Source organism: Halichoerus grypus, unplaced genomic scaffold, assembly GCF_964656455.1.
Source record: "Halichoerus grypus unplaced genomic scaffold, mHalGry1.hap1.1 HAP1_SCAFFOLD_93, whole genome shotgun sequence".
NCBI classification, from domain to species: Eukaryota; Metazoa; Chordata; class Mammalia; order Carnivora; family Phocidae; genus Halichoerus; species Halichoerus grypus.
Window position 1 is genome coordinate 59,796 of NW_027555024.1, and position 20,809 is coordinate 80,604.

The following is a 20,809-nucleotide window of genomic DNA, read 5'->3' on the forward strand; positions in this document are numbered from 1 at the left end:
TAAACTGGTGTTTCTCAGGGCTGTTCTAGGCTCTTTGCTGTGTACAGCAGGATAACATAACCATGTAATTATGCACAAAATTGCTATTATGTGTGTATTTTTCTTCAGATACTCAAAAAATGACCTTAAAAACGGTGAAGAACCGGGGCGCCTGGGTGGCTCAGTCGTTAAGCGTCTGCCTTCGGCTCAGGTCACGATCCCAGAGTCCTGGGATCGAGTCCCACATCGGGCTCCCTGCTCCGCGGGAAGCTTGCTTCTCCCTCTGCCGCTCCCTGCCACTCTGCCTGCTTGTGATTCCTCTCTCTCTCTCTGTGTCAAATAAATAAATAAAATCTTTAAAAAAAAAAAAAAAAAAGGGTGAAGAACCAAAGATAGTGGATTTATGTTGTTCACCTGCCCACAGTCATCCTTTCTTTGGGGGAAACACCACTTTTCCCAACTCTCATGGTTCTAGGAAGGCATTCAGTGCTGGTGTTTAACTGGCTCTCTGACTGCTCCGGGGCAGTAAGCTAGGCCTGGCCAAGATGGTACCCAGACTCCGTATAGTCCCAGTAAGAATCTCTCCATGAGACAGAATACATGCACCTGGGAAAGAGATGCCCTTTTTACCTCTTGAATCCATAGCAGTAAGAGCCGGATAAGCCTGGAGCTGCCAGTGGCTATCCTCTGCCAGATCAAAGTCTCTGCCTGAAAATCAAACCCAAAGAGTGGAGAGCAGATAAAACAGACCCCCCAATTACATCATCTGAACACTGAGATCCAAATTTCTAGTCTTTTTAAGAACTTGAAGGGGGGATGACAAGCCTTTTTCCCCTTTAAGCTAATTTGAGTTTGTCATTTGCAAGCAAAAATCACTTGAGAAAGCCACCCAATTCTCATTGATAGAATACACAACCTACATGGAATTGCTCCCAAATATCTACCAGCAGTCCAAACCTCTCTCAAACTCCAGCCCCACACATGCAACTGCCAAGTGGAAATCTCTACTTGGTTGTTAAACTCCGTATTATCGAAACTAAACTGTTTTCCTTCACAAACCACCTCTCATTTTTTGTCTCCACCCTATCAGGTTTCCAAACTAGAAATCTGCCAGTCACTCTTGCCAATCCCATTCCTTCTCTCACCCATAGCTAATTACCAAGTCCTGTCCATTCTAGACCCTAATTACCTGTCACCATCCTAGTCTGGGCCAAGATGGAACAGGTTTCAGTGTCCCTACAATTTTCAGTGTCCTCAGTCTTCCTTTCTTCAAAATGATTGTCCACTACATAACTAAACTCCGTAAACTGCACATCTGATTATCTTATCCCTACACTTGATATACCCCATCCTCCTTCTTAAATCAGTAGCCAATTGTATACAACTAGAGCAATAGCTAAGCTACACTGTTTCACACCTTATTAGTAGTATAAACAAATGTACAGCCTAAAGAAAACAAAGTTCATCCAGGCACCTGGGTGGTACAGTCGGTTGAGTGCAGGACTCTTGATTTGGGCTCAGGTTGTGGTCTCAGGGGTGTGAGAGACTGAGCCCCATGCCAGGCTCTGTGCTCAGCAGGGAGTCTGCTTGAGTTTCTCTCTCCCTCTCCCTCTGCCCCTCCCCACTCCTGCCATGTTCTCTCACGCTCTCCCTTCCTAACAAATCTTTAAAAAAAGGTTCATCAGAAACATAAAAGTAAAAAAATGGAACAACATCCACGATATCAGAGTAGCTCAAATTCACCTGTTTTTAATAAAAGATACTAAAAAATAATTTCCTTATCTAGTCAATGTCTGTATGAACTTGGTTTGGGGACCCACTGGGCCCACCATGATCTGATCTCCTAAAGCCCTACTCAAACCTAGTGCTGTCTTCAAAAAAACACTACTGGGGATCTCTAGACACATCATTTTGTTTCTATTTTTAAACAATTGATAGCCTTTAAAATATTGTTATAAAAACTGATATATGTTACAACTATGATTTAGTAAAATATCCAAATATTTACAATTATTTTTGTATTTACTTTTTAAAAAACGAAGTATATGATGATTGTTAATGATGACATATAATTACTGGGTATTCTCTTTAAAATAGTCCACAAAATTGGCTATCACAACTCTCCCACAATTCCCCCTTTACATTATCTGTGCTATTTTGTGAAAATTCAGCTCTTAGAGAACCTGTATGTTAGGAAAATGAGCAAAAGAAATTAAGGGGGAAAAACTACTGAAAGTTGGGGGTCAAAGTGCCTCACAATCAGACTGGCATAACTAGTTGTAGGAGACCCCATCCAAAAATAAATATTTCTCTATACTGCCTAAAATGCTTTACTTGTTAAAAAGGTTTAACAAGCATCCTCTTTAAAGAATTTTTTTTTTAATTTATTCATTTGAGACAGAGAGATACAGAGAGAGAGAGTAGGAGCAGTGGGGAGAGGCAGAGGGAGAGGGAGAAGCAGACTCCCCGCTGAGCAGGGAGCCTGATGCGGGGCTCGATCCCAGGACCTGGAGATCATGACCTGAGCCGAAGGCAGACGCTTAACGACTGAGCCACCCAGGCGCCCCACAAGCATCCTCTTTAAACACACACACACACACACAACTTTTCATAGTACCAACAGAACTACAAGTCACTCCCACATAGTGTGGTTTAAATTCTTCTTCCCAACATCTATACTAAAGGAATGGGACCTTTGATTAACTGGGAAAAACCCTATTCATCAATTCTAAGGCACATATATTTTTCATATTAGCATCTCAAATTAGGGTGCATCTTACAACCGATGGCTTCTTGAAATTAACTAGAAGCAGATTTTCTTTATGAGTGGCCCATAAAAGTATGGTGCATCTTATAACTGATATAATTCAATACAAGTCAGCATTTAATCTTACAAGTGTTAAAAAGTTAGACTGACCTGGTCAGAATAAACCTTGAGATATTAAAAGGCATTCTAAAAACATAAACACTAATAAAAAGTGGAAGAGGGAAGGACTTTCTAGTTCAAAATGTAGCCTGAGGGGAAACCCATTTTCCTTTCTGTGGCTCTCTGCTCCCCAAATCTGAAAATCAGATCAGTACTACTATAACTGATGTCCAGCCACTGCTAGGCTAGACAGGAGCCTTTCTCCATTTATTCATTTTAAAATGCAACAAAGTCAGTTACAGACCCAGTCGGCAGGTTAGTAACAGAACTAACATTTGTACACAAATCTCTATAAAAGACCAAATAACTCACAGAACTGCATAATTAACAAGTGCATATCACTATATATAAATGATACTACAATAAAGTTGATTTTTTTTAAGATTTTATTTTTAAGTAATCACTACAACCAACGTGGGGCTCGAACTCACCACCCAGAGATCAAGAGTCACACGCTCCACCGACTGAGCCATCCAGGCACCCCAATAAAGTTGATTTTTTCAAAAGACAAATTAATAAGTGCAGTAAGAAAATATTAGATAAAAAACTAGCCTTAAAAAAAAACCCTTCCTTAAGAAGGAATTCCTTCAGAAGGGATTTCATCCAGAAGAAAATGGGAAAGACTTCAGAAAGGGGGATAAGCACATGTGCAGAAAACAAAAATAGTGGGACATACGAATAAAGGAAATCTGAGGTAAATCCCATGGAAAGGACTTCATTTAATAGAAGACACTGGAAACTTCTAAGTAGAGAAGTGACAAAATGGGCTTCAAGATTAACTTAAGCAAGGGGTGCCTGGGTGGCTCAGTCGTTAAGCGTCTGCCTTCGGCTCAGGTCATGATTCCAGGGTCCTGGGATCGAGCCCCGCATCGGGCTCCCTCCTCTGCAGGAAGCCTGCTTCTTCCTCTCCCACTCCCCCTGCTTGTGTTCCTGCTCTCGCTATCTCTCTGTCAAATAAATAAGTAAAAATCTTAAAAAAAAAAAAGATTAACTTTAGCAGAACCGCATAAGATAACCCAGATAAAGGTGAAAGTGAAGGCAAGAAGACTGTAACATTAGCCCAGGTGCAATGAGAACCTGATTCAAGTAGCGAAAAAAAGGAAACATCATCAAATATACAAATATATACACAATATATACTGTTGCATACAAATATATATAGAATCAAAAAAATTTAAAAAGAATTATGTGAAAACAAAGTTAACAGATTTGAAAACTCAATAAATAAATCTCTGGAGAAAATATTAAACACTAAAACTCACAGAAGAAATAGAAAACCTATGCAGACCAACAGTTATTATATAAACTGAAATGGTATTCAAAGTCCTCTACAGAGAAGAAAAAAAGAAACAAACAAACAAACAAAGCCTGAATGGTGTTATAGGTGAGGTCTGCCAAACTCTCAAGATAATTCCAGTCTACAATGCTCCTAAGGGGGTGCCCGACTCTTGGCTTCAGCTTAGGTCACGATCTCAGGGTCGTGGGATCAAGCCCTGTGTCAGCTCATCGTGGAGTCCGCTTGAGATTCTCTCCTTCTCCCTGACCCTCCCCCCATGCTTGAGTGCTCTCCCTCTCTCTCAAATAAATAAATCTCTTTAAAAAATAAATAAAAATAAAATGCTCTTGAAACAAGAAAAAGGAAAGCTGCCCAATTCATTTTATGAGTCTATTAACCTTCATACCAACATGTATCAAGACTTGTATCCACATCACCAGGAATAAAGAGGAACAATACAATGACAGTAGAAGCAATAGATGCTGACTACAGATAAGATGTGACGGAATGGAGAAAGGTCTGGGTTTGGTATGACATCAACAGAAATAAGGAACACCGGGGAAACAAGTTTGGTAAGGAAGAGTTCAGTCAGAACCAGAACTACCAGGTAGAGGTATGTATAAAGCAAGTGGGAAAAACAGGGATTCACGTGCAGAAGAGAAACAGAGAATGAGATCTGAGAATTATTCAGACAGAAGGGTCTGAACAATAAAAATGCTAAGGGACTAGTGACATACAGAGAAGTCATCTGAAAAGTGAAACCTGGAGAACACATACTAAGCAGGAAGAACAGAAAGCGGCAAAGAGGAACGAAATCAGTATGTCACAGAAGCCCTTTGTCCTACTCCTATTCATCCTTCAGAATGGTTCCAAAGTGATGTTTTTAAGGCCTTCCCCGACTGTCCTAGCACCACCAGCACCAGGTCAGGTCCCCATTTTAAGCTCCTCCAGTACTATGCACTTTAATTATAATCAGTTACAGTTAGCCACAGAATCCCAAGGCCATGTCTCCTCCACTAGAGGTTAAGCTCCATGAGGGCAAGGACAATGTCTGTTGTTGCCTCCACTGCTCTGCAGGGTATGTCTGAATGCGGCTAAGTATTCGTTGAATAAAATGGATACATGAAAAAAAGGCCAAGGACAGGCATTTCAAGAATGTGAAGCTGATGTTAAATATCACAGAAAGCACAAGGAGGTAATTTAGAAAAAGGGCTTAGAAATGTGTTATTTAGGTTATAGGTAACCGTTGTGAAGGTGAACAGCAGATAACAAGGGGTTAAGAAGTGAATGGATGGTCAGGAAGTAAATGCAGGAAAAGTAAACTACTCTTGGCAATCTTCAGAGATGAGATTATGGATGACTGAATTTTAATTACTTCAATTTTGCTCTACTTTACAATTTTTCTTTAATGAACATGTATTATTTTACAAGGAGACAACTTTTTTTAATGTTAATATGATTTGAAAAGGAAAAGCAGCAACATAAAAGCTTGAGGGAGTAGCATGCTCAAGGGAAGGTTTTTATAAGTTGAAAAAATCTTATGCACATTTATACTTTCAAGAACCCTAAAAAAGAGTAACTCCTACTCCATTAAGTAGGAGAGAGAAAAAAAAAAAGAAAAAAAGAAAGAAACAAGGTGTTAACTAGTAGGAAGGACAAAAAACATTCCACTAAGATGGAAGGAAAGCAGATGATAGAAGTAACCCAGTACATTCTGGAAGGAGCTCCCACTGAATGCCTCAAGCTTTTCAGTAAAGGGCGTGGAGAAGTGAGAAAGTTTTAAATGAGTTCCACGAACACTGTGCCGGGAGGGGGCGGGGGGGGGAACACCTGAAAACACGAGTGGAATACTGGTTCTATGAAGGAGTATTTTAAATTTCAATCACCCTTTTGTAAACTCAACCCCTTTCTAGCTCAGAACTGCCCGTATTTTTGCTTTAAGTTCAAATATTTAAATAATTCTGGTTCACAAACTTTTTATTTCAACTGAAAACAGTGATAAGCATTAAGTTACATTCTACTGCAATTCAGAGTTGAACTCCCCTTATTAAATAAGTAAATACAATAAAGGAGCTGTTTTCAACTCAAGCAACAAAACAGTAATCATTTCAAGTATGAGTAACTGCAAAGTGCCCCTAAACGTAAAACTTTGCAGAAAGAGGCTTTGTTGTTTTCAAACTCATCTAAGTCTCACTCTGACAGTTCCTGAACAGCAGAGAAAACCCTGGGTTCAAATCCCAGCTCACTCATACAAGCTACTCAACTTCTTTGAGTCTCGGTTTCCTCGTCTAAAAAATGAACACAATAACCAGGGTTATCACAAGGATTAAATGACGTCACACAGGTGAATGTGCCAAGTTCGCACTGTGTACTCAAAAGAGTTTGGTAACCATTTGAAAGAGAAAAACTGCAGCACCCCGACCAAATTAAAACATTCGAGAGCATGAAAGAGTATACAAGTCACAAAACGCCAGACCCTTAACACACAGCACATTATTTTTCTTTCCTGACGCAAGCTATTTTTTTTTTCTGCCAAATCTTTCCACTAGGAGTCTGGAAAGAGGGGGGGAAAAAAGGGTTACATCCAATCCGGCAGAAAGTTTTCAGAAACTAAAGTGCAGAATCACAACAGACATGGCAGCGGAGGCCGCGCAGGACAACAGGTGAACCTCCGAGAAACCTGGCACCTTCCCGCGGGCAAGTTTTGAGGGAGGGCTCGGAGCTCCCCCGGCTCTACCACCCCACGAAACAGACTTTTTTTTTTTTTTCCCCTCCTTCGCAGCAGCGGAGAGAGACAAATCGCGAATATCAGCCTCGCAGCTCCTGGGAAGAGAGGTGAGCGCCTTTCCCATTTAAGGATTCAAGGAGCGTCCTTGGAGGCGGCTTTCGCCCACACTGCCTCCCCAAACTCGGCCTGAAACCCGGGGGTGGGGAACAAAAGAGGGGTCGAGCGGCGGAGCCTCCGCGGGGGGCTGCAAGGAGCCGACGTCGGGCGTCAGGGGGGCCGGGGTCTCCGGCGGGGCCCGGCCCGGGGTGGGGGCGCCGGGAGGTGGGGCCCAGCGGGCCGCGGCCTGACACAGCAGGGACGGCGGGGACCCCGCGAGGCGGCCGAGCCGGGCCGACCCCCTCTCGGGCCTCCCGCGCGCGCCCGGCTGCCCCCGAAACTTCGCCCCGCGCCCGCGCCGGCCTCCCCGCCGCCGCCGCCGGCCTCTCCCGGCGCGCACACGCACTCACGGACGAGCCAACTCACCCGGACCCCGGGGAACTCATCGTCCAGCCCTCGGCGCGGAGCGGGGTGGGCGCGGCGAGCCGCCGGGGCGCGGCGGGGGCCCGGCTCGGCCTCCGCCCTCGGCGTGCAGCGGCCCCGGCCCGGTCGCCCCTCGCGCGGCCGTGCGATCCTCGTCTCGCGCGGACGGACGCGCAGGAGTCCGAGCCTTCCTGCCCGCTCTCCCCGCCCTCCTCCCTCCTCCTTCGTCAAGCGCCAGCAGGCGGATTCCAATCTCGGCAGCCGCCGCCGCCGACACTCGCACGGGGTGGGGGGGGGAGGAGCGGCGCGGGCGCGGGGACCTGGGGGGGAGGGGCGGGCCTCCGCCGGATTCGGCGCCGCGCGCGCGCACTGGGAAGGCGCCCGCCCCGCCCCGGACACGAAAGGAGCCGAGCGCACGGCGGAAGCGCCCGAAGGGTCCGCGAGGCCCGGCGCCCCCTTGCCGGCTGCGGGCCCTAGTCCCCGGCAGCGGGGCGCCGGGCTGCCGTTGGGGGGGTTTCTCCTCTGCGCTGCCCCACCGGCCCCTCCCCACCAAGCAGCCCTACCGCCGCCGCCGTGGCGGGGCCGGCTTGTCTCCGGCAGCCGCGTCCCACAGACGCCGCGCGCGGGACGCACACGACGGAGCGCGGTGAAGGGGCGCGGACACCGCGGGCGCGGGCTGGGCCCTCCGGGAGCGGCCGGCCTCCTGGATCCCTTCGCGTGGACCCCCTCTCCGACACACTGTAATGCTCCCCGTGAGCGCCAGCACTCGCACACCACGGCAAGGACTTGCCAGGTCGTGGTAGTGGTCGTGGCGACAAAGAAAGTGTAGCCACACTCCGTCCATTATCCACCCACCGCGCCCCGGCTTCTGGGCCTGGGCTCCCTGCCAGTGTGCCGAGGCCTAGGTAGGCTGGCGCAGGTGGGCGGGCTCCGCGGAGCGGCGGGGGGACGAGGCATCTCCGCGTCGGCCCCGCAGCTCCGAGGCCCGGCCGCCCGGAGCCCTGTGACCTGCGAGCCCGTGAACTCCTCAGGCAGGAGAGGAGCGCCGGCGTTAACCCGGGCCAGCTGAAGTCAGCGCACTATAAATATTGCTCCCGCCTCGACCTTGGCTCACTTTTAGGACCTCGCGTGCCCTCCGGAGTCTCCTTCCCGCTCTTTGGAAAATGCTAATAATTGTCACTACTTCTTTTCTAACATTGCCCCCTCATTCTTTGAGGAAAATACTGTTAAACGTTTTCAGTGTCCTGTATGCGAAGAAAGAATATAGGTCCCCTTTTAACAACCAAATGTGACCTTAATCTCTTTGGTAAGTGTTGCAACAGTATGTATCGTGTTAAGTCTACAAAAGATAACTCTTTTTAAGGTCCTTTTCTAAAATCACTTTTTCAGCTAAGTAAAAAGAAAGAGGAAAGAAAAAGAATGTGCCGGGCGCTGGTATTTGTTTTTATACGCATTCTCCCTGAAGAGATGTTTAGATTCCAGAGTATTCCCTTTTAATCTTGTTTAAATGTCTAAACTCTTTTACATTCTTGTTTAAAGACTTTTTTTTTTCTTTTCTCCTCCTTTTACAAACGACGTTTGCCCTTGATGCCTCAGATACCTTCTGTAATTCCAAGTTTTTTTCCAATTCTGGCAATTCTCTAATTTTTTTTAATGAACTCTTGAGCTGTCTCAGGTTTTGAGAGTCAGGGGTTGTAGTATCTTGCTGTGCAGGGAGAATGTATGATAATAGGAGTTTTCTTGCATCAACCACGAATTTCCTTGCATCAACTAAAACTTGACACTTTTTCAAGTTTTCTACATTCCTGCTTTATTTTTAGGGGAAAGGGTGGGCCTTTTGCTTAAGGAGATTCAGACTCATTGGCCAGAGAACTCACTGATGTATGCTGAGCAATGTGTCATGGCAGATAAAATCATGACAAGTGTGTTAATATACCCTCTGAAGCCTACTTCGATTTTTAGGCGTAAGAATCAGTCCATAATAGACAAGAGTCTCAGGTTAAAACTTTAGTACATCAAATTTCTGAAACTTGCAAATCGGTGTTGCCTGGGTTTTAATATGCCACTGTAGAAATAACAAAATAGAGGCATCACATTTTAAGTCATGATATCTTTGCATCTCTGTGAAAGGATCTTCTTTTCAAGTCTTTGGGACTTGACTTGACATCCTTTTGTTCTGTTTAGATAAGCCCACCTAGTGACCAAACCTTCCCACTTTCACAGCAGGCACCCTACCTACCTACAACTGAGTAGGTCATGGTGTTCTCTCTGGTTCCTGGCATGTGTATGCATGCCAGCCTGTTTCTCCAGTTTGCCCACTAAATGAACAGAGCAGCCAGGAAGCCCAGGGAGACATCTGGACACGTATTGTCTGGCCCCCAAACTCAGGCAACACCTCAAGGTCCAAATTTAACATTCTGTAATGTGATGGCTTTCCTTTAAGTAGGTTAATAGAATGGCTGGACGTGGCCTTTTTTCTCTGCACAGTTTGAGGTGTAGGCCCCAAGGGTGGTAGTTGTGTACTCAAACCCCATAGCCTTAGTTTGGAATGTAAAATTACCCTTCTACAGTTCTCAGATCCTCAGACACCTTCCCTGATCACCTGTCTTAAATTAGCACCCACGGCCAATTTTGTTTTCTTTATATCACTTTTTACTAATTGAAATTACCTTGTTTGTTTAGTTATTGGTTATGGTCTGAGTTTCTCTATTACCCGCCCCCCCTCCCCCCACCCAGAATGTAAACTCCATGAGAGCAAAGACCTTGTCCCTCTTGTTCTCAGCTGTTTCCTCAGAGCCTAGCTCCTGGCACAGAACAAGTGCTCGTATCTGTTAAACACATGAGATAAGGGTAGAATTTCCTCTAAGCCTTTCTGAACCTTGTCATCAAGACTTAGCTTTTGAGGGTGGCATGGACTATGTTGAAAAGGATAAGGGTGGGTCAGGGCAACTGGCATATACCATTTTCAGGGAAGGCAGTAGTTCTTGATTGATCTGAGTTAATCCATCCAAAGTCATTTTCCTGTTGTAAAGATTTTGTGAGGCAAAGGCAGCACTAAGGCTGCAGATATGGAGTAAGTTAGAGCCCAGTAAGGAGGGACTAGTGCAGGAATGCCCTTGCAGGGTGATACTTCCGGTTAGTCTAAAACCCAGTGTCAAATGGACAAAAGCATTGTAAAGCGTAGAGGAAACAGCTACACTTTTCAGCATGGACACTAATATATTATTCTACTGGTTAATAATAACCTGTTGGAGCACCTGGGTGGCTCAGTTGGTTAAGCGACTGCCTTCGGCTCAGATCATGATCCTGGAGTCCTGGGATCGAGTTCCGCATCGGGCTCCCTGCTGAGCAGGGAGTCTGCTTCTCCCTCTGACCCTCCCCCCTCTCATGCTCTCTCTATCTCATACTCTCTCTCAAATAAATAAATAAAATCTTTAAAAAATAATAATAATAACCTGTTATGGTTTAGAAGGAACAAGCCAAAACAGAAATTGTGTTTAAGAAAAAGATAGGTTATCTAAAATCAGTGCACAAAATAAAGTTCAAAAATCTAAATTTGTCCTTTTCTTTGTAATGGATTTCTTTTCTTTTTACCTTTCCTTCTATTTTTACTTCTCAATTACTTGCTCCTTTTCCCAATTCCATGTCTCTTTGCTTCAAAGCACTTGTTTACTGTGATTCAAAGATAGTTTACTGAAGCTCTTGCTGCGAAGTAGCCCCCACGTGGTCCTCCCTAGCCCATGGTCACTACAGTCCTCTCCCTGCTATCAGTACACCCCTTACAACAAAACCTAATCCTTTCCTGGCCTTGTGGCAGGAAGAGTCTCAGAGCTCCAGTCCCAAGCCGGGACCCAGCCTTCTGCTGCCTTTGCTACTTACATGGGGAGCCCCAACCTTGGCCCCTTTCTTCGAACTGACTCACAGTCCTTTTCTTGTGCTTGAAGCCCTGGCCTGTTAACCTGTGTGGAACCTGATTTTTCTCTGCCTGTTCTCTGGACTCTGCTCTCTAGAGTCGGCCCCAGCCCTGCAATACACGCTGCTGTGCACTGTTAGCCTTGGTGGCAACGCTTACTGACCTCTGCCTCTTTGTTCCTAGGTTCTCTGCCCATGTTCTATCCAACTGTCAGGCCTCCTTGCCCCATTACCTCAAGTTGGACATCCTGATACCTGCTGCTCTCCTGGACTACCACCTGTTGTTTGCTCACGGCTCTCTGGCTATCAGGTACTGCCTAGAGGGCTGGAATTCCTCCCACCAAACACCTGGAGCTGGGGCCTCCCCATCCCAGCCCCCAGCAAATCTTTTCCTTCTCCATCCTTAGCAGTCCCCCACCCTGCCTTTCCCTTTCCTGAGAGCAGTGGGTTTATGACTTAGTATACTTTATTCGTTAACCAGAAAAAAACAAAAAACAACTAAATATTTTTATGTATACGCGTGTGTGTATTTGCTTTTATCAGGTTAATGAATAATCAAAGTATAACAGATGTGTGTGTGTATCTATGTACATGTAAAAACCCATATCTGATTCTACTTACTACTCTTCAACATCGATTCTACTCAGGGATTCCTTTGAGACTAGTAGCCCAGAAATCCCCGCATCTGGAGCTGAGTATGATTACCTTGTGAATGACTAGTGAAGGAAGACAAGGTGTCGTGATAAAATTCAGACTGAGATAACTGGGGAGGTACAATCCTGGATCAGGAATGCTGAGTCTTACTGTACCTGCTGTATGTGGTAATCCAGATGTATTCCCAGGTGTGGTGTGGTGCCACCAATGTGACCAGGCATACTAGTTCACCCACCACACATGTTGGTGCCCATCCTTGCACTGGACACACAGTTCTAGAGGATAGAAACTACCTTATTTTCACTCCACTGTATCCCTAGGATCTAGCATACTGCCTGGCACGCCAGTAGGTGATCAGTAAATACCTACTGAATGAATGAATGAGTGAATGAACGAACGAAGTAGGCATTTTTTTGGACTCCTGTCCTCTAAAAGCTTAAAATCTAGTAAAAAATAAGACATGCAGATAATTCCTTCATTTGATATTTGCTTCTGAGTCAGGGTTTATTGCCCTTAAGATAGTTGATATTTCATGTTGTTCTCTATTGATAGTTTGCCCTCACTCATTTATTTTATTTTTATCAACAAAGGCAGGGTTGTATCATCGACTTTAAATTCTAATAACTGTTTTTCAATAAATAAAACTTGAGTTCTAGAGTTCTATATGCTCTTTAAAACAACTTCCTCACTTCTTTCATGGGGAATCATAATCCTAAAGGTATTCAACCAAAAACTAACACCTGTCAGTGTTTCTATAAAAATGTAGATTATTTTACATTTAGTGTCTTCCTCACTGTCTACCTGAATTATACTAGCTATCCTCCTAATTGGTCATTCCCTCTGTAACTGATCTTGCTCAGTTTTTCCAGATTTCTCTTTTTTAATTTTTTTTAAAGATTTTGTTTATTTGAGAAAGAGAGTGTATGTGAGCATGAGCAGGAAGGGAGGAACAGAGGGAGAGGGAGAAGCAGACTCCCCACTAAGCAGGGAACCCGACACGGGGCTCGATCCCAGGACCCCAAGACCATGACGCTTACCAACTGAGCCACCCAGGCACCCCCCCCCCCCAAATTTCTCTTAATGAAACACTACCGTGATCAAAATCTGGGAGCCACTGATGTATGGTAACATTCTGTTAGACTGGTCTCTCTGATTCCTGCAAAATAGGTCACATTCATTCTTTTGATGCCATTCTCCCGCCTGCAATGCCCAAGTACCACCTCTTACAGGAAGTCCTCTTTGACTGCTCCATTCTAAACTCCTTAGGCTTTTCTCTCTATATCATTGACTTTTTTGCATAGTTTAACTGTTCCTATAGCTTTCTCCTAAATAAGATTTCCTACCTTTATTCACTTACATGTGAATAGGGGCTTCCCAGCCCCCCAGCCTGGGGAAGGACAGTTAAGGAGTATCAGAATACACAAGGTCTCAAAATCGCAGCCCCAGGCTGGGGCCTACCATTGTAATTATCAGAATCCTTGCCTCTGCTAACCATTTGTTTTCAGGGTCCAGCCAGAGTTGGGGATGGTCACAAACTCCTCAATGCATCCACTGTGCTGCTGTCCCTCAAGGTCAAACAGGGCATTCCTCCCTCCTGTCTGCGCTCCCTGCCCTGGTTCTTACCACAGTTGCTGTAGTCACTGCACTGAGCACCAGGGTGGTTACATCGCAGGACTCCAAGGACACCATCTGAGTCCTGCTCTGTGTGAAAGGTGCTCCCTGGAGCTGTGCAGCACGGTACCTCCACCTGGCCCTACTGAACACCAGAAAAGTACCATTCCGACTGCAGGCAGGGAGCCTTATCCCTGGCTTGCTTCAAGAATCCACTTTTTAGGGCCCCTGGGTGGCTCAGTCGTTAGGCGTCTGTCTGCCTTCAGCTCAGGTCATGATCCCAGTGTCCTGGGGTTGAGCCCCGCATCAGGACCCCTGCTTGTGTTCCCTCTCTCGCTGTTTCTCTCTGTGAAAGAAAGAAAGAAAGAGGAAAGGAAAGGAAAGGAAAGAATCTGCTTTTTTATTGTTTAACATTATATACCTTATATAATGTTAATATATAATATATATGTAACATATATGTGTAACATTTTATTGTATAACATTATGTACCTTATACCTTTCAGGGCATTTGAGGAAAATGAAAGTGGCAGGATGCATATTTGTCAGAATTAAGTCAATTAGAATCCCATGTAAGATGTGTAATTAATCAAAATTTTTATTTATTTGATCAAGGTAGATGTTCTCCTGAATAACAAAAGTCCTTTCATTGTCATACTTACAATAATACACCACTTTAATCATATTTTAACCACACACACACCATATTTCATCAAAACTAAGATGCTATTGATTAAAAGAAGCGTCATTATTTCATGTATAACTAGGAAAGAAAAACATTGCCAATTAAACTGACCCATTATCCATTGTAAGACATGTGAATTCCAAAGATGATAAAATGTCCAAAAATGTGCATTTAAGAATTGATGAAATACAGTGTGTTTTAATGCATCTAAAAGGCAAAACAACACCATCCAGGCCAATAGTTTGAAATGTTGAGTATCTATGTTTTTGACATATAGTCTTACTTGTTTGTTATGCACAATCCTCGAATAGCCACACTATGAATGTTAACCACAAAGGCAGAAACAGTACAGTTCAACTGCATATAAACATGTAAAACAAACAAAAGTGAATAACTTAGGATTCAGTCACAAAGTTTAGAAGAAACACTAGCATCAGGTCACATGCACGGATTATATTACAAGTAAAAAATTAACTTTTTGACAGCTGCTTATACTGAAAACGTGCAATGACCAGAAGAATTGCAACGTGGTTATTACCCAGGTTTTTGTCTTTGGAAAAGTCAAACTAAGCAATCAGAGAAACCTCAGCAGTGCAGTAGAATGACTTTACATCTATCCCGGAAGCTGAACAATAGTGCTTGTTGCTTATGGGGCCATCAGGAAAAGCCAGCTGTGGATTTCTTTCTAGTACAATTAATTGCTTCCGCTGTATATAAAATTGAAAGAATTGGGTGCTTTAGTGCGGAAAAAGGATATCCTGCTACACTGCTCCTATTTCCTCACAAAGGCTATTAGCGAGCCCTTTGCCATTAATTCACATGCATTGGATTATCCTGTGATGAAAGACCAAAAGGCTTTTCATTTTTATAGTCTCTTATCTCCTATTTATTTGGCACCTCTCTGGAGATACCTGCTCTTCTCCCAAGACTGGTTAATTGCTAGGATGTCAGAAGGTAGCTAATGACTGACTTCCTTTTCAGAGACTAATTGTGAGCCCGTCTCCATATTTTTTCTTGGAGTGGCCTTTCTCATTGCTGAGAAGTATTCTGAGCTACGTCATTGTTTGAAATGACAGATGCAGCATTCTAGTGCCAAGTTTCCATCCCTGCCCATCATACACTTTGAGACCAGCAAGTAACCCCTTTATAAATCATCTGTGTAGACCTGTACCGTCCAATACAGTAGTCACTTGCTATGTGTGACTATGTAAATTTTAATTTAGTTAAAAGTAAATAAAATTCATGGGGCGTCTGAGTGGCTCAGTTGTTAAGTGTCTGCCTTCGGCTCGTGTCATGATCCCAGGGTCCTGGGATCGAGCCCCATGTCAGGCTCCTTGCTCAGCAGGAAGCTTGCTTCTCCCTCTCCCACTCCCCCTGCTTGTGTTCCCTCTCTCGCTATAGCTCTCTCTGTCAAATAAATAAATAAAAATATTTTTAAAAAATTTAAAATCTAAAAAAAAATTAAAAATAAATAAAATTCAGTTTCTCAATCTAGGCCCACTAGTGCTCAATAGCCACATGAGGTTAGTGGTGACCATCTTGGAAGACTGTGGATATAGAACATTTCCATCTTCACAGAAAGTTCTGTTGGACAGTGTTGGTATAGACCGTGACCTGCTCAGCTCAGGCCTCGTAAACAGTATCTGAGCCCATCTCCCGAACTGATTCTTTCCCTGCTTCTGTTCTCAGCAGTCAAAATGAATGGTAGAAATACTACTTTCAGGAATCATTTCTATAGTTTGTTACTAGGGAAGTTTTTGTGAACGTGTAAAGCACCAGAAATAGAGGATTGCTGTTCAATAGGTATGAAATTACAGTTATGTAAGAGGTGTTCTTACCACAATACAATAAATAATCAAAAAAAGTTTTTAAGTAGTAGAAAATAAAAATTAGGCCAAAATACTAATAGTGGTTGTCTCCAGGTAGTAGGACTATGATTACTTTTTTCTTCTTCCTATTTATATATGCTTTTTGGATTTTATTAAATACATATTGCTTTCTTAGTTAAAAAATAACATTTAAGATACTTAAACCCATTCATTTCTTTTATCACCAATTTCAAACTAAGGTGGTTTTATCCAGTCCATGTGTCTAAGAGGGAAAATAGTCATTCTGAGCAACTGTTTCTTTAAAAATGACTCTCAGCCAGCAGCTTTTAGTTGGGAGATAGATCTGTATTCCCTTCGATCCTAGCCTGAAAAGCGTCAGAGAACCTGTGTATGGAGTGCCCTAGAGCACTGCTAAACAGAATCACAGAACACCCCTCTGGAAGAGATGGCTCACAATCACTAGCAATCCCCTCCCTGATTTGTTGAGCACTTTGCATTTCTAGACCGTAAGGGTGCAGAGTCTTGGGATCAACACCTCACAGGTTAAGGAGGCTCGTGGAGCTGAAGAGGGCTCTGGTTTTACCACTGAGAAGAGAACCATAAAAAGAAGTCCTCGTTTCCTAAAAGTTCAGGCATGATCATACAGGTTTAATTGGGAACAGCAAGCTGTTTACAGCAAATTATAAACTGTATAAAGCAGACCTCAGTGGACACGCCCAAAGGATGTCCCATGAACCCTTACTTCTCCAAGTCCAGATTCAGCAGATCTGGCTTGGTGAGGTAGGGTGCTGCAATGCCAGCCAGAGGAGTAGCCCAGAAATCCCTTTCCAGGACTTTCCATGACCAAAGGAGATGGCCAAATCGCTCATGGAAAACGTCTGTTTTTCTTTCCTTTTGTCCTTAAAACTTGAAGCCAATCCACTATTTTCTTGACTGCTACTACTCACCCACCCACTAGAGAGACACTTCAGAACAGGTTAAGCAATGCGATAGGTGGGAAGAACATCAACTTTGGAGTCAGAATTCTGGCTGAACTTCCTAATTTTTGACCTTGTGTGGACTTTGTCAACCTCTCTAAATCCCAGTCTCTTCACCTATAAAATGGGGATAAATAAATAATATCGAACCTAATGAGACAGATGTGAAACATTAGCTGAGACTATATGGAAAATAGTTGGTATAGAGTCAACATTCAGTTAATTTTCGTTACCTTTCCTTTTCCTTCTAGAAAGTGATTGGTCCATCAGTGTTTATGTTGAAGGGGAAAGAAAACAAACCATAAAACTCTTAATGAGCCTTACTTCAAATACAGCCCAGTGCAGTTCGGTAATTAGTATGTAAGTTCTGGTTCAGCTTGGGCTGGGCTCCAGTTCTTCGTTCCAGCCTTAGCTCAGGAATTTCCTTCTCTAGAAAGACTTCGCTGCCCACTCCCAGGCTGAGTTAGTGTCCCTCCTGATTAGTCCCGTGGCACCTCGAGCTTATTTCTGTCCTATCATTTACCTTGCATTCTGCTTCTCAAACCAGAGGACCTAGCATTGGGCACGGAGTATGTGTTGTTACATAGCATTTTCTCCAGGGCGGCGGTTTTGCCTAATAATAAATGACTTAAAGCACAGGGCATACCCTTTTTAAGCTAAAATATTAGATTATAAAAGAAATTTCACAATTGCAGAGGGTCCCTAAGAGTTGTCTTTTGTGTTGATGGTCCTTTGCTTTTAGGTCTGCTTTGCAGAAAAGCTGGAGAAACATTTATTGCCATAGGACAGTGGAATTGCTTGGGAACTTGTCAGTTTCTTCCACCAGACTGTGAGCTCTGTGAGGGCAGGGACTGTTCCTCATTCACCTCTGAAATCACAATACGTAGCTACGTGGCATGAGGCCAGCCTCCAAGTAGAGACTCCATGAATGTGGACCTGAACTCAACTCTCTTCTCCCAGTACTTTGAGGAGAATATAGTATTTCCACTCAAGATAGGAATTTTGCAACTGTATAACAGACAGGACTTCACATTGAGTGCCTAATGGAAAGAAGACAATTCTAGCTGTACTTTTTGGGGAAAGGATTTTACCTATCTGATCTTTGGCTTCCCCACCTGCCAGGGTTATGAAGATTCAGTGAGAAAAGATTCATAAAGTGCCAAGCATTGTGCTTGATACCTAGGAAGTGCATGTAAGAAAAGGCTTCTTTACTTTCTTCTGAAGTCACATTCTGGTTATTAATCTACAAGCTAAGAGATGATTCTTACCATTTTAATAATTCCAAGCTACTCAGAAAGGACCTAATATCCATGGCTCAGGCTGAGCCAGTGCCTGGGGCTTCTTCTGCAACACTCTGCTCTTTCCTCCTAAACCTCCAACCTAATATTACCATACCATTCCACAGCTTACTTACTGCCTCAGTTACCTTCACATTAAACCTGGGCTTATAAAATGAGAAATATTCAAGAAGAGGGTAGAGAGATACAACCACCTGTTAGGAGGTACAGGCTGTAGAGTCTGGGCCCATTTCAAGCCTTGCCTCACCCAGTAATCTGATTTCGTCTCCCCACTTTGAGGCATGTCTTGGTCCTGGTTCCGGAGACAGCCCTGGACAAATGTTGCCAATTCCTACCAGAGCATGAGCCAGGGAATCAGGGTCCCCAAATGGCTGTGTCCTTCATTCTATTGGCCTGGATCCAGGGTGTCTTTATCTGGAAACTAATGAAGCTTAAGCTTCAGGGTCCCTCACTTTCAAAGGCCCCTGTGAATGTTGAGAGTTGCTGGAATGTTCTAGATTGAGAGAAGGAAGTCAGGTTGCCTTCAGGAAATATTCCTATGTAAACTTTTTGGATAACTTGCCTAAAGAGATTTCAGAAGAAAGAGACCTAGCGATCCCATGATTCCAATCATTTGTTGTGATTCTTTCTTCTCACTTTAAATGACTGCTTGGTTTTATAATTAATTTGATGTTTGGAATTTTATTATAGTCTTTTTCTTAAAGATGGGCCCCCACAAAACCTGGATCCCAAACTGGATCAGGTTCTTATTCAATTTTTGCCTACTTTTCTTCAGAGCCTCCTTAGCCTGCCGTTCACCGAAAAGTCACAAGTACGGAAGGAGACTCTGCAGGGGTCTCTGTAGTGATGACAACATTCAGCACGGAATTGCCTTCACTACTGGCCTTCTATCTTGGACCGCAGGCACACACTGGATGCCCTGCACCCATTCTGCAAATCCAAGGAGCCTCTGGCCTTCAAAGTGCTTCATTAGAAATTAAAGATAAGACCTCTGTTAATTGGCTTTTCCCCGAATCTGAAAATTATTTTGAAATAGTCTCTTTATACCTACTTTTATGCATCGAGACTTTGAGCTTGGCTTAGATAAGGGGACAGCTGATTTGCAAATGGAAATGCAGCCCTAAGAATTTACTTAGTGAAATGTTTTGTTTTTTTAGTAAGATTTGTTTGTGAGAAAAGGAACTCGACCCCCAGCTAGGCTGCATCAACGATAGCATCCTTTTGCCATTTCAGTTCTAAATCTCGCCAGTATGCTGCCTAGCTGTAGGGGGGAGAAAAATGATAATCCGATGCATACGCTGCTGTGGAAAAGTGTTCAGAGTTTTCACAGTTTGGCTAACCCATAAATGCACTCCAAATAGCCATTGTTTATAGCTGTTTCTTGCGTAAACAGGTGAGAAAGACTTACATAAACAGTCAATTATTAAGTAATGGGAAAATTCCAGAGTGTTGTGGAAGGACTGAGGACAGAATGCTGGCTCACAGGGTGGCCAAGAAGAGAAGGTAAGTCCGTGACAGGTTAAGGGGCTAGAGAAATCAACGATGCTAATGTGTGGGGTCCTGTATGCAGGTTAGTTTGGGCTCTATTGAGCGGTCATGGGAAGCCATTTATGAATGTTAAGCAGGACCATTATATGGCCAGATTTATTTTTGAAGAGATCTCACTACCTGTAGTGTGGGGTGTGGGTTAGCAGTAGATGGGGGGCCAGATGGAGACAAGGTCAGGAAACTGGGGAGATAACTAGAAGAGAGATGTTTGGAGGCAGGAACGGTCCTGAGGATGGAGAGGAGGGAATAGATCCAAGACAGATCAGGAAATAAATATGGCAGTCTGTGGTAACTCTTGTCAGAAGGAACAGTTGTGGGAGAAGACAGACACATAGGATGACTCCCAGATTTCCAGTTTCAGTGACCGGGTGGGACCTGTTACTCACTGAAAGAAACGATACAAGAGAAGCAGGTTGGGTGGTAGGTTGGTAAACTCAGTCAGCGCCAGGTCTAGAATTCCTGCGTAGAAGAGGTGCAGGGCAGCAGCACTATGGGATTGGCCTCAAAACTATGTTTACAAAAATAAGCACTCTGTCTGTTCAGATGGGGTGGCATGGGTAAGATGAGTGGCAGATGATGGGGGCTTCAAGTCCCCCCTACCATCCGTATTAGTTGAGATTCTTCTGGTTGTAAGTGACAGAAACCCAATGTAAGCAAGCTCAAGGATCAAGGGGAAATTTATTACATCAAGAAAGAGATAGGTGTGGAGCTTCAGGAATGACTAGATCCAGGAGTCTTCATGTTGACAGAACACTCCCTCCTTCTCCTTTCTAATCTTTGCTTCTCAGTGTCTGTTGGCTTCGTTCTCTCCTAGGGCAGACAGACTTTCTCTGCACAGGAGGGAACACAGGGCCTTTGGACTAACAT

At 44.0% G+C, this 20,809-nt stretch overlaps 2 long non-coding RNA genes and 1 pseudogene across 2 annotated transcripts in view; 2 read left to right on the plus strand and 1 right to left on the minus strand.

The window, feature by feature from the left end:
- LOC144380707 (uncharacterized) overlaps window positions 1-7,829 on the minus strand; it is a 43,678-nt gene extending 35,849 nt beyond the window's left edge. The window contains exon 1 of the long non-coding RNA XR_013444913.1: window positions 7,432-7,829. This is a non-coding gene — a long non-coding RNA (uncharacterized LOC144380707). The remainder of the gene's footprint in view (window positions 1-7,431) is intronic.
- Window positions 6,602-19,392, plus strand: LOC118527482 (uncharacterized). Its single transcript, XR_004913129.2, has 4 exons — window positions 6,602-6,844; window positions 6,964-7,016; window positions 11,525-11,650; window positions 19,170-19,392. It is a non-coding gene; the product is annotated as an uncharacterized LOC118527482 (long non-coding RNA).
- Window positions 15,996-16,099, plus strand: LOC118527489 (small nucleolar RNA U3; annotated as a pseudogene).
- Window positions 19,393-20,809: the final 1,417 nt, after the last annotated feature.